The sequence below is a fragment of the Pseudophryne corroboree genome, chromosome 3, assembly GCF_028390025.1.
Source record: "Pseudophryne corroboree isolate aPseCor3 chromosome 3, aPseCor3.hap2, whole genome shotgun sequence".
Taxonomy (NCBI): domain Eukaryota; kingdom Metazoa; phylum Chordata; class Amphibia; order Anura; family Myobatrachidae; genus Pseudophryne; species Pseudophryne corroboree.
Window position 1 is genome coordinate 114612439 of NC_086446.1, and position 7500 is coordinate 114619938.

The 7500-nt window shown below is 41.5% G+C and overlaps 30 non-coding genes and 3 pseudogenes across 30 annotated transcripts; all 33 read right to left on the reverse strand.

Moving 5' to 3' along the window:
* Nucleotides 1–16: 16 nt before the first annotated feature.
* Nucleotides 17–135, reverse strand: LOC134885426 (5S ribosomal RNA). Its single transcript, XR_010169540.1, has one exon. It is a non-coding gene; the product is annotated as a 5S ribosomal RNA (ribosomal RNA).
* A 107-nt stretch (nt 136–242) lies between these two features.
* Nucleotides 243–361, reverse strand: LOC134884533 (5S ribosomal RNA). The gene has a single exon (XR_010168677.1). It is a non-coding gene; the product is annotated as a 5S ribosomal RNA (ribosomal RNA).
* Nucleotides 362–472: 111 nt separating this feature from the next.
* LOC134885447 (5S ribosomal RNA) lies at nt 473–591 on the reverse strand. Its single transcript, XR_010169561.1, has one exon. It is a non-coding gene; the product is annotated as a 5S ribosomal RNA (ribosomal RNA).
* A 107-nt stretch (nt 592–698) lies between these two features.
* Nucleotides 699–817, reverse strand: LOC135061609 (5S ribosomal RNA). Its single transcript, XR_010247986.1, has one exon. It is a non-coding gene; the product is annotated as a 5S ribosomal RNA (ribosomal RNA).
* A 107-nt stretch (nt 818–924) lies between these two features.
* On the reverse strand, nt 925–1043 carry LOC135065555 (5S ribosomal RNA). The gene has a single exon (XR_010251834.1). It is a non-coding gene; the product is annotated as a 5S ribosomal RNA (ribosomal RNA).
* A 111-nt stretch (nt 1044–1154) lies between these two features.
* On the reverse strand, nt 1155–1273 carry LOC135065570 (5S ribosomal RNA). The gene has a single exon (XR_010251848.1). It is a non-coding gene; the product is annotated as a 5S ribosomal RNA (ribosomal RNA).
* Nucleotides 1274–1380: 107 nt separating this feature from the next.
* LOC135061610 (5S ribosomal RNA) lies at nt 1381–1499 on the reverse strand. Its single transcript, XR_010247987.1, has one exon. It is a non-coding gene; the product is annotated as a 5S ribosomal RNA (ribosomal RNA).
* Nucleotides 1500–1606: 107 nt separating this feature from the next.
* LOC134888831 (5S ribosomal RNA) lies at nt 1607–1725 on the reverse strand. The gene has a single exon (XR_010171183.1). It is a non-coding gene; the product is annotated as a 5S ribosomal RNA (ribosomal RNA).
* A 107-nt stretch (nt 1726–1832) lies between these two features.
* On the reverse strand, nt 1833–1951 carry LOC134892308 (5S ribosomal RNA; annotated as a pseudogene).
* Nucleotides 1952–2062: 111 nt separating this feature from the next.
* Nucleotides 2063–2181, reverse strand: LOC135067282 (5S ribosomal RNA). Its single transcript, XR_010253502.1, has one exon. It is a non-coding gene; the product is annotated as a 5S ribosomal RNA (ribosomal RNA).
* Nucleotides 2182–2288: 107 nt separating this feature from the next.
* Nucleotides 2289–2407, reverse strand: LOC134888843 (5S ribosomal RNA). The gene has a single exon (XR_010171184.1). It is a non-coding gene; the product is annotated as a 5S ribosomal RNA (ribosomal RNA).
* Nucleotides 2408–2514: 107 nt separating this feature from the next.
* Nucleotides 2515–2633, reverse strand: LOC135061218 (5S ribosomal RNA). The gene has a single exon (XR_010247606.1). It is a non-coding gene; the product is annotated as a 5S ribosomal RNA (ribosomal RNA).
* A 111-nt stretch (nt 2634–2744) lies between these two features.
* Nucleotides 2745–2863, reverse strand: LOC134888855 (5S ribosomal RNA). The gene has a single exon (XR_010171186.1). It is a non-coding gene; the product is annotated as a 5S ribosomal RNA (ribosomal RNA).
* A 107-nt stretch (nt 2864–2970) lies between these two features.
* Nucleotides 2971–3089, reverse strand: LOC134886645 (5S ribosomal RNA). Its single transcript, XR_010170725.1, has one exon. It is a non-coding gene; the product is annotated as a 5S ribosomal RNA (ribosomal RNA).
* Nucleotides 3090–3196: 107 nt separating this feature from the next.
* Nucleotides 3197–3315, reverse strand: LOC134887979 (5S ribosomal RNA; annotated as a pseudogene).
* Nucleotides 3316–3426: 111 nt separating this feature from the next.
* On the reverse strand, nt 3427–3545 carry LOC135065571 (5S ribosomal RNA). Its single transcript, XR_010251849.1, has one exon. It is a non-coding gene; the product is annotated as a 5S ribosomal RNA (ribosomal RNA).
* Nucleotides 3546–3652: 107 nt separating this feature from the next.
* LOC134888867 (5S ribosomal RNA) lies at nt 3653–3771 on the reverse strand. The gene has a single exon (XR_010171187.1). It is a non-coding gene; the product is annotated as a 5S ribosomal RNA (ribosomal RNA).
* A 107-nt stretch (nt 3772–3878) lies between these two features.
* Nucleotides 3879–3997, reverse strand: LOC135068633 (5S ribosomal RNA). The gene has a single exon (XR_010254829.1). It is a non-coding gene; the product is annotated as a 5S ribosomal RNA (ribosomal RNA).
* Nucleotides 3998–4104: 107 nt separating this feature from the next.
* LOC135069092 (5S ribosomal RNA) lies at nt 4105–4223 on the reverse strand. The gene has a single exon (XR_010255282.1). It is a non-coding gene; the product is annotated as a 5S ribosomal RNA (ribosomal RNA).
* A 107-nt stretch (nt 4224–4330) lies between these two features.
* Nucleotides 4331–4449, reverse strand: LOC135060884 (5S ribosomal RNA). Its single transcript, XR_010247278.1, has one exon. It is a non-coding gene; the product is annotated as a 5S ribosomal RNA (ribosomal RNA).
* A 107-nt stretch (nt 4450–4556) lies between these two features.
* Nucleotides 4557–4675, reverse strand: LOC135069194 (5S ribosomal RNA). The gene has a single exon (XR_010255382.1). It is a non-coding gene; the product is annotated as a 5S ribosomal RNA (ribosomal RNA).
* A 107-nt stretch (nt 4676–4782) lies between these two features.
* LOC135062134 (5S ribosomal RNA) lies at nt 4783–4901 on the reverse strand. Its single transcript, XR_010248491.1, has one exon. It is a non-coding gene; the product is annotated as a 5S ribosomal RNA (ribosomal RNA).
* A 111-nt stretch (nt 4902–5012) lies between these two features.
* On the reverse strand, nt 5013–5131 carry LOC135063825 (5S ribosomal RNA). The gene has a single exon (XR_010250148.1). It is a non-coding gene; the product is annotated as a 5S ribosomal RNA (ribosomal RNA).
* A 108-nt stretch (nt 5132–5239) lies between these two features.
* Nucleotides 5240–5357, reverse strand: LOC134894836 (5S ribosomal RNA; annotated as a pseudogene).
* A 107-nt stretch (nt 5358–5464) lies between these two features.
* On the reverse strand, nt 5465–5583 carry LOC134901585 (5S ribosomal RNA). Its single transcript, XR_010175071.1, has one exon. It is a non-coding gene; the product is annotated as a 5S ribosomal RNA (ribosomal RNA).
* Nucleotides 5584–5690: 107 nt separating this feature from the next.
* On the reverse strand, nt 5691–5809 carry LOC134888878 (5S ribosomal RNA). Its single transcript, XR_010171188.1, has one exon. It is a non-coding gene; the product is annotated as a 5S ribosomal RNA (ribosomal RNA).
* Nucleotides 5810–5916: 107 nt separating this feature from the next.
* LOC134884534 (5S ribosomal RNA) lies at nt 5917–6035 on the reverse strand. The gene has a single exon (XR_010168678.1). It is a non-coding gene; the product is annotated as a 5S ribosomal RNA (ribosomal RNA).
* A 111-nt stretch (nt 6036–6146) lies between these two features.
* On the reverse strand, nt 6147–6265 carry LOC135065572 (5S ribosomal RNA). The gene has a single exon (XR_010251850.1). It is a non-coding gene; the product is annotated as a 5S ribosomal RNA (ribosomal RNA).
* Nucleotides 6266–6372: 107 nt separating this feature from the next.
* Nucleotides 6373–6491, reverse strand: LOC135061611 (5S ribosomal RNA). Its single transcript, XR_010247988.1, has one exon. It is a non-coding gene; the product is annotated as a 5S ribosomal RNA (ribosomal RNA).
* Nucleotides 6492–6598: 107 nt separating this feature from the next.
* On the reverse strand, nt 6599–6717 carry LOC135065556 (5S ribosomal RNA). Its single transcript, XR_010251835.1, has one exon. It is a non-coding gene; the product is annotated as a 5S ribosomal RNA (ribosomal RNA).
* A 107-nt stretch (nt 6718–6824) lies between these two features.
* LOC135064152 (5S ribosomal RNA) lies at nt 6825–6943 on the reverse strand. The gene has a single exon (XR_010250464.1). It is a non-coding gene; the product is annotated as a 5S ribosomal RNA (ribosomal RNA).
* Nucleotides 6944–7050: 107 nt separating this feature from the next.
* On the reverse strand, nt 7051–7169 carry LOC134885356 (5S ribosomal RNA). Its single transcript, XR_010169471.1, has one exon. It is a non-coding gene; the product is annotated as a 5S ribosomal RNA (ribosomal RNA).
* A 107-nt stretch (nt 7170–7276) lies between these two features.
* Nucleotides 7277–7395, reverse strand: LOC135064672 (5S ribosomal RNA). The gene has a single exon (XR_010250974.1). It is a non-coding gene; the product is annotated as a 5S ribosomal RNA (ribosomal RNA).
* Nucleotides 7396–7500: the final 105 nt, after the last annotated feature.

The window sequence follows — 7500 nt, forward strand, 5'->3', positions numbered from 1 at the left end:
GTTGGTAGTATAAAAATATCTACAGCACCTTGTATTCCCAGGTGGTCTCCCATCCAATTACTAACCCGGCCCAACACTGCTTAGCTTCCAAGATCAGATGAGATTGGACGTATCCAGTGTGGTGTGGCTGTAGATGAGCTTTATGGTTTCTGTTAGAACTTTTCTACTTCTAACTACTGGTTCATAAATGAATACGTTTGAAAATGGAATGCATCAACAGAACGGTGTTGGCAGTATAAAAATATCTACAGCACCTTGTATTCCCAGGTGGTCTCCCATCCAAGTACTAACCAGGCCCAACACTGGTTAGCTTCCAAGATCAGATGAGATTTGGCGTATCCAGTGTGGTGTGGCTGTAGATGAACTTTGTGGTTTCTGTTAGAACTTTTCTACTTCTAACTACTGGTTCATAAATGAATACGTTTGAAAATGGAATGCATCAACAGAACGGTGTTGGCAGTATAAAAAAAAATATCTACAGCACACTGTATTCCCAGGTGGTCTCCCATCCAAGTACTAACCAGTCCCAACACTGCTTAGCTTCCAAAATCAGATGAGATTGGGCGTATCCAGTGTGGTGTGGCTGTAGATGAACTTTGTGGTTTCTGTTAGAACTTTTCTACTTCTAACTACTGATTCATAAATGAATACGTTTGAAAATGGAATGCATCAACAGAACGGTGTTGGCAGTATAAAATTATCTACAGCACCTTGTATTCCCAGGTGGTCTCCCATCCAAGTACTAACCAGGCCCAACACTGCTTAGCTTTCAAGATCAGATGAGATTGGGCGTATCCAGTGTGGTGTGGCTGTAGATGAGCTTTGTGGTTTCTGTTAGAACTTTTCTACTTCTAACTACTGGTTCATAAATGAATACGTTTGAAAATGGAATGCATCAACAGAACGGTGTTGGCAGTATAAAAATATCTACAGCACCTTGTATTCCCAGGTGGTCTCCCATACAAGTACTGACCAGGCCCAACACTGCTTAGCTTCCAAGATCAGATGAGATTGGGCGTATCCAGTGTGGTGTGGCTGTAGATGAGCTTTGTGGTTTCTGTTTGAACTTTTCAACTTCTAACTACTGGTTCATAAATGAATACGTTTGAAAATGGAATGCATCAACAGAACGGTGTTGGCAGTATAAAAAAAAATATCTACAGCACACTGTATTCCCAGGTGGTCTCCCATCCAAGTACTAACCAGTCCCAACACTGCTTAGCTTCCAAGATCAGATGAGATTGGGCGTATCCAGTGTGGTGTGGCTGTAGATGAACTTTGTGGTTTCTGTTAGAACTTTTCTACTTCTAACTACTGGTTCATAAATGAATACGTTTGAAAATGGAATGCATCAACAGAACGGTGTTGGCAGTATAAAATTATCTACAGCACCTTGTATTCCCAGGTGGTCTCCCATCCAAGTACTAACCAGGCCCAACACTGCTTAGCTTTCAAGATCAGATGAGATTGGGCGTATCCAGTGTGGTGTGGCTGTAGATGAGCTTTATGGTTTCTGTTAGAACTTTTCTACTTCTAACTACTGGTTCATAAATGAATACATTTGAAAAGTGAATGCATCAACAGAACGGTGTTGGCAGTATAAAAATATCTACAGCACCTTGTATTCCCAGGTGGTCTCCCATCCAAGTACTAACCAGGCCCAACACTGCTTAGCTTCCAAGATCAGATGAGATTGGGCGTATCCAGTGTGGTGTGGCTGTAGATGAGCTTTATGGTTTCTGTTAGAACTTTTCTACTTCTAACTACTGGTTCATAAATGAATACGTTTGAAAATGGAATGCATCAACAGAACGGTGTTGGCAGTATAAAAATATCTACAGCACCTTGTATTCCCAGGTGGTCTCCCATTCAAGTACTAACCAGGCCCAACACTGGTTAGCTTCCAAGATCAGATGAGATTTGGCGTATCCAGTGTGGTGTGCCTGTAGATGAACTTTGTGGTTTCTGTTAGAACTTTTCTACTTCTAACTACTGGTTCATAAATGAATACGTTTGAAAATGGAATGCATCAACAGAACGGTGTTGGCAGTATAAAAAAAAATATCTACAGCACACTGTATTCTCAGGTGGTCTCCCATCCAAGTACTAACCAGTCCCAACACTGCTTAGCTTCCAAGATCAGATGAGATTGGGCGTATCCAGTGTGGTGTGGCTGTAGATGAACTTTGTGGTTTCTGTTAGAACTTTTCTACTTCTAACTACTGGTTCATAAATGTATACATTTGAAAAGTGAATGCATCAACAGAACGGTGTTGGCAGTATAAAAATATCTACAGCACCTTGTATTCCCAGGTGGTCTCCCATCCAAGTACTAACCAGGCCCAACACTGCTTAGCTTCCAAGATCAGATGAGATTGGGCGTATCCAGTGTGGTGTGGCTGTAGATGAGCTTTGTGGTTTCTGTTAGAACTTTTCTACTTCTAACTACTGGTTCATAAATGAATACGTTTGAAAATGGAATGCATCAACAGAACGGTGTTGGCAGTATAAAAATATCTACAGCACCTTGTATTCCCAGGTGGTCTCCCATCCAAGTACTAACCAGGCCCAACACTGCTTAGCTTCCAAGATCAGATGTGATTGGGCGTATCCAGTGTGGTGTAGCTGTAGATGAACTTTGTGGTTTCTGGTAGAACTTTTCTACTTCTAACTACTGGTTCATAAATGAATACGTTTGAAAATGGAATGCATCAACAGAACGGTGTTGGCAGTATAAAAAAAAATATCTACAGCACCTTGTATTCCCAGGTGGTCTCCCATCCAAGTACTAACCAGGCCCAACACTGCTTAGCTTCCAAGATCAGATGAGATTGGGCGTATCCAGTGTGGTGTGGCTGTAGATGAGCTTAGTGGTTTCTGTTAGAACTTTTCTACTTCTAACTACTGGTTCATAAATGAATACGTTTGAAAATGGAATGCATCAACAGAACGGTGTTGGCAGTTTAAAAATATCTACAGCACCTTGTATTCCCAGGTGGTCTCCCATCCAAGTACTAACCAGTCCCAACACTGCTTAGCTTTCAAGATCAGATGAGATTGGGCGTATCCAGTGTGGTGTGGCTGTAGATGAGCTTTGTGGTTTCTGTTAGAACTTTTCTACTTCTAACTACTGGTTCATAAATGAATACGTTTGAAAATGGAATGCATCAACAGAACGGTGTTGGCAGTATAAAAATATCTACAGCACCTTGTATTCCCAGGTGGTCTCCCATCCAAGTACTAACCAGGCCCAACACTGGTTAGCTTCCAAGATCAGATGAGATTTGGCATATCCAGTGTGGTGTGGCTGTAGATGAACTTTGTGGTTTCTGTTAGAACTTTTCTACTTCTAACTACTGGTTCATAAATGAATACGTTTGAAAATGGAATGCATCAACAGAACGGTGTTGGCAGTATAAAAAAAAATATCTACAGCACACTGTATTCCCAGGTGGTCTCCCATCCAAGTACTAACCAGTCCCAACACTGCTTAGCTTCCAAGATCAGATGAGATTGGGCGTATCCAGTGTGGTGTGGCTGTAGATGAACTTTGTGGTTTCTGTTAGAACTTTTCTACTTCTAACTACTGGTTCATAAATGGATACGTTTGAAAATGGAATGCATCAACAGAACGGTGTTGGCAGTATAAAATTATCTACAGCACCTTGTATTCCCAGGTGGTCTCCCATCCAAGTACTAACCAGGCCCAACACTGCTTAGCTTCCAAGATCAGATGAGATTGGGCGTATCCAGTGTGGTGTGGCTGTAGATGAGCTTTATGGTTTCTGTTAGAACTTTTCTACTTCTAACTAATGGTTCATAAATGAATACGTTTGAAAATGGAATGCATCAACAGAACGGTGTTGGCAGTATAAAATTATCTACAGCACCTTGTATTCCCAGTTGGTCTCCCATCCAAGTACTAACCAGGACCAACACTGCTTAGCTTCCAAGATCAGATGAGATTGGGCGTATCCAGTGTGGTGTGGCTGTAGATGAGCTTTATGGTTTCTGTTAGAACTTTTCTACTTCTAACTACTGGTTCATAAATGAATACGTTTGAAAATGGTATGCATCAACAGAACGGTGTTGGCAGTATAAAAATATCTACAGCACCTTGCATTCCCAGGTGGTCTCCCATCCAAATACTAACCAGGCCCAACACTGTTTAGCTTCCAAGATCAGATGAGATTGGGCGTATCCAGTGTGGTGTGGCTGTAGATGAGCTTTGTGGTTTCTGTTAGAACTTTTCTACTTCTAACTACTGGTTCATAAATGAATACGTTTGAAAATGGAATGCATCAACAGAACGGTGTTGGCAGTATAAAAATATCTACAGTACCTTGTATTCCCAGGTGGTCTCCCATCCAAGTACTAACCAGGCCCAACACTGCTTAGCTTCCAAGATCAGATGAGATTGGGCGTATCCAGTGTGGTGTGGCTGTAGATGACCTTTGTGGTTTCTGTTAGAACTTTTCTACTTCTAACTACTGGTTCATAAATGAATACGTTTGAAAATGGAATACATCAACAGAACGGTGTTGGCAGTATAAAAATATCTACAGCACCTTGTATTCCCAGGTGGTCTCCCATACAAGTACTGACCAGGCCCAACACTGCTTAGCTTCCAAGATCAGATGAGATTGGGCGTATCCAGTGTGGTGTGGCTGCAGATGAGCTTTGTGGTTTCTGTTTGAACTTTTCTACTTCTAACTACTGGTTCATAAATGAATACATTTGAAAAGTGAATGCATCAACAGAACGGTGTTGGCAGTATAAAAATATCTACAGCACCTTGTATTCCCAGGTGGTCTCCCATCCAAGTACTAACCAGACCCAACACTGCTTAGCTTCCAAGATCAGATGAGATTGGGCGTATCCAGTGTGGTGTGGCTGTAGATGAGCTTTGTGGTTTCTGTTTGAACTTTTCTACTTCTAACTACTGGTTCATAAATGAATATGTTTTAAAATGGAATGCATCAACAGAACGGTGTTGGCAGTATAAAAAAAAATATCTACAGCACCTTGTATTCCCAGGTGGTCTCCCATCCAAGTACTAACCAGGCCCAATACTGCTTAGCTTCCAAGATCAGATGAGATTGGGCGTATCCAGTGTGGTGTGGCTGTAGATGAACTTTGTGGTTTCTGTTAGAACTTTTCTACTTCTAACTACTGGTTCATAAATGAATACGTTTTAAAATGGAATGCATCAACAGAACGGTGTTGGCAGTATAAAATTATCTAATGCACCTTGTATTCCCAGGTGGTCTCCCATCCAAGTACTAACCAGGCCCAACACTGCTTAGCTTCCAAGATCAGATGAGATTGGGCGTATCCAGTGTGGTGTGGCTGTAGATGAGCTTTATGGTTTCTGTTAGAACTTTTCTACTTCTAACTACTGGTTCATAAATGAATACGTTTGAAAATGGAATGCATCAACAGAACGGTGTTGGTAGTATAAAAATATCTACAGCACCTTGTATTCCCAGGTGGTCTCCCATCCAAGTACTAACCAGGCCCAACACTGCTTAGCTTCCAAGATCAGATGAGATCGGGCGTATCCAGTGTGGTGTGGCTGTAGATGAGCTTTGTGGTTTCTGTTTGAACTTTTCAACTTCTAACTACTGGTTCATAAATGAATACATTTGAAAAGTGAATGCATCAACAGAACGGTGTTGGCAGTATAAAAATATCTACAGCACCTTGTATTCCCAGGTGGTCTCCCATCCAAGTACTAACCAGGCCCAACACTGCTTAGCTTCCAAGATCAGATGAGATTGGGCGTATCCAGTGTGGTGTGGCTGTAGATGAGCTTTATGGTTTCTGTTAGAACTTTTCTACTTCTAACTATTGGTTGATAAATGAATACGTTTGAAAATGGAATGCATCAACAGAACGGTGTTGGCAGTATAAAAATATCTACAGCACCTTGTATTCCCAGGTGGTCTCCCATCCAAGTACTAACCAGGCCCAACACTGGTTAGCTTCCAAGATCAGATGAGATTTGGCGTATCCAGTGTGGTGTGGCTGTAGATGAACTTTGTGGTTTCTGTTAGAACTTTTCTACTTCTAACTACTGGTTCATAAATGAATACGTTTGAAAATGGAATGCATCAACAGAACGGTGTTGGCAGTATAAAAAAAAATATCTACAGCACACTGTATTCCCAGGTGGTCTCCCATCCAAGTACTAACCAGTCCCAACACTGCTTAGCTTCCAAGATCAGATGAGATTGGGCGTATCCAGTGTGGTGTGGCTGTAGATGAACTTTGTGGTTTCTGTTAGAACTTTTCTACTTCTAACTACTGGTTCATAAATGAATACGTTTGAAAATGGAATGCATCAACAGAACGGTGTTGGCAGTATAAAATTATCTACAGCACCTTGTATTCCCAGGTGGTCTCCCATCCAAGTACTAACCAGGCCCAACACTGCTTAGCTTTCAAGATCAGATGAGATTGGGCGTATCCAGTGTGGTGTGGCTGTAGATGAACTTTGTGGTTTCTGTTAGAACTTTTCTACTTCTAACTACTGGTTCATAAATGAATACGTTTGAAAATGGAATGCATCAACAGAACGGTGTTGGCAGTATAAAAATATCTACAGCACCTTGTATTCCCAGGTGGTCTCCCATACAAGTACTGACCAGGCCCAACACTGCTTAGCTTCCAAGATCAGATGAGATTGGGCGTATCCAGTGTGGTGTGGCTGTAGATGAGCTTTGTGGTTTCTGTTTGAACTTTTCTACTTCTAACTACTGGTTCATAAATGAATACGTTTGAAAATGGAATGCATCAACAGAACGGTGTTGGCAGTATAAAAATATCTACAGCACCTTGTATTCCCAGGTGGTCTCCCATCCAAGTACTAACCAGGCCCAACACTGCTTAGCTTCCAAGATCAGATGAGATTGGGCGTATCCAGTTTGGTGTGGCTGTAGATGAGCTTAGTGGTTTCTGTTAGAACTTTTCTACTTCTAACTACTGGTTCATAAATGAATACGTTTGAAAATGGAATGCATCAACAGAACGGTGTTGGCAGTTTAAAAATATCTACAGCACCTTGTATTCCCAGGTGGTCTCCCATCCAAGTACTAACCAGTCCCAACACTGCTTAGCTTCCAAGATCAGATGAGATTGGGCGTATCCAGTGTGGTGTTGCTGTAGATGAACTTTTTGGTTTCTGTTAGAACTTTTCTACTTCTAACTACTGGTTCATAAATGAATACGTTTGAAAATGGAATGCATCAACAGAACGGTGTTGGCAGTATAAAAATATCTACAGCACCTTGTATTCCCAGGTGGTCTCCCATCCAAGTACTAACCAGGCCCAACACTGCTTAGCTTCCAAGATCAGATGAGATTGGGCGTATCCAGTGTGGTGTGGATGTAGATGAGCTTTGTGGTTTCTGTTTGAACTTTTCTACTTCTAACTACTGGTTCATAAATGAATACATTTGAAAATTGAATGCATCAACAGAACGGTGTTGGCAGTATAAA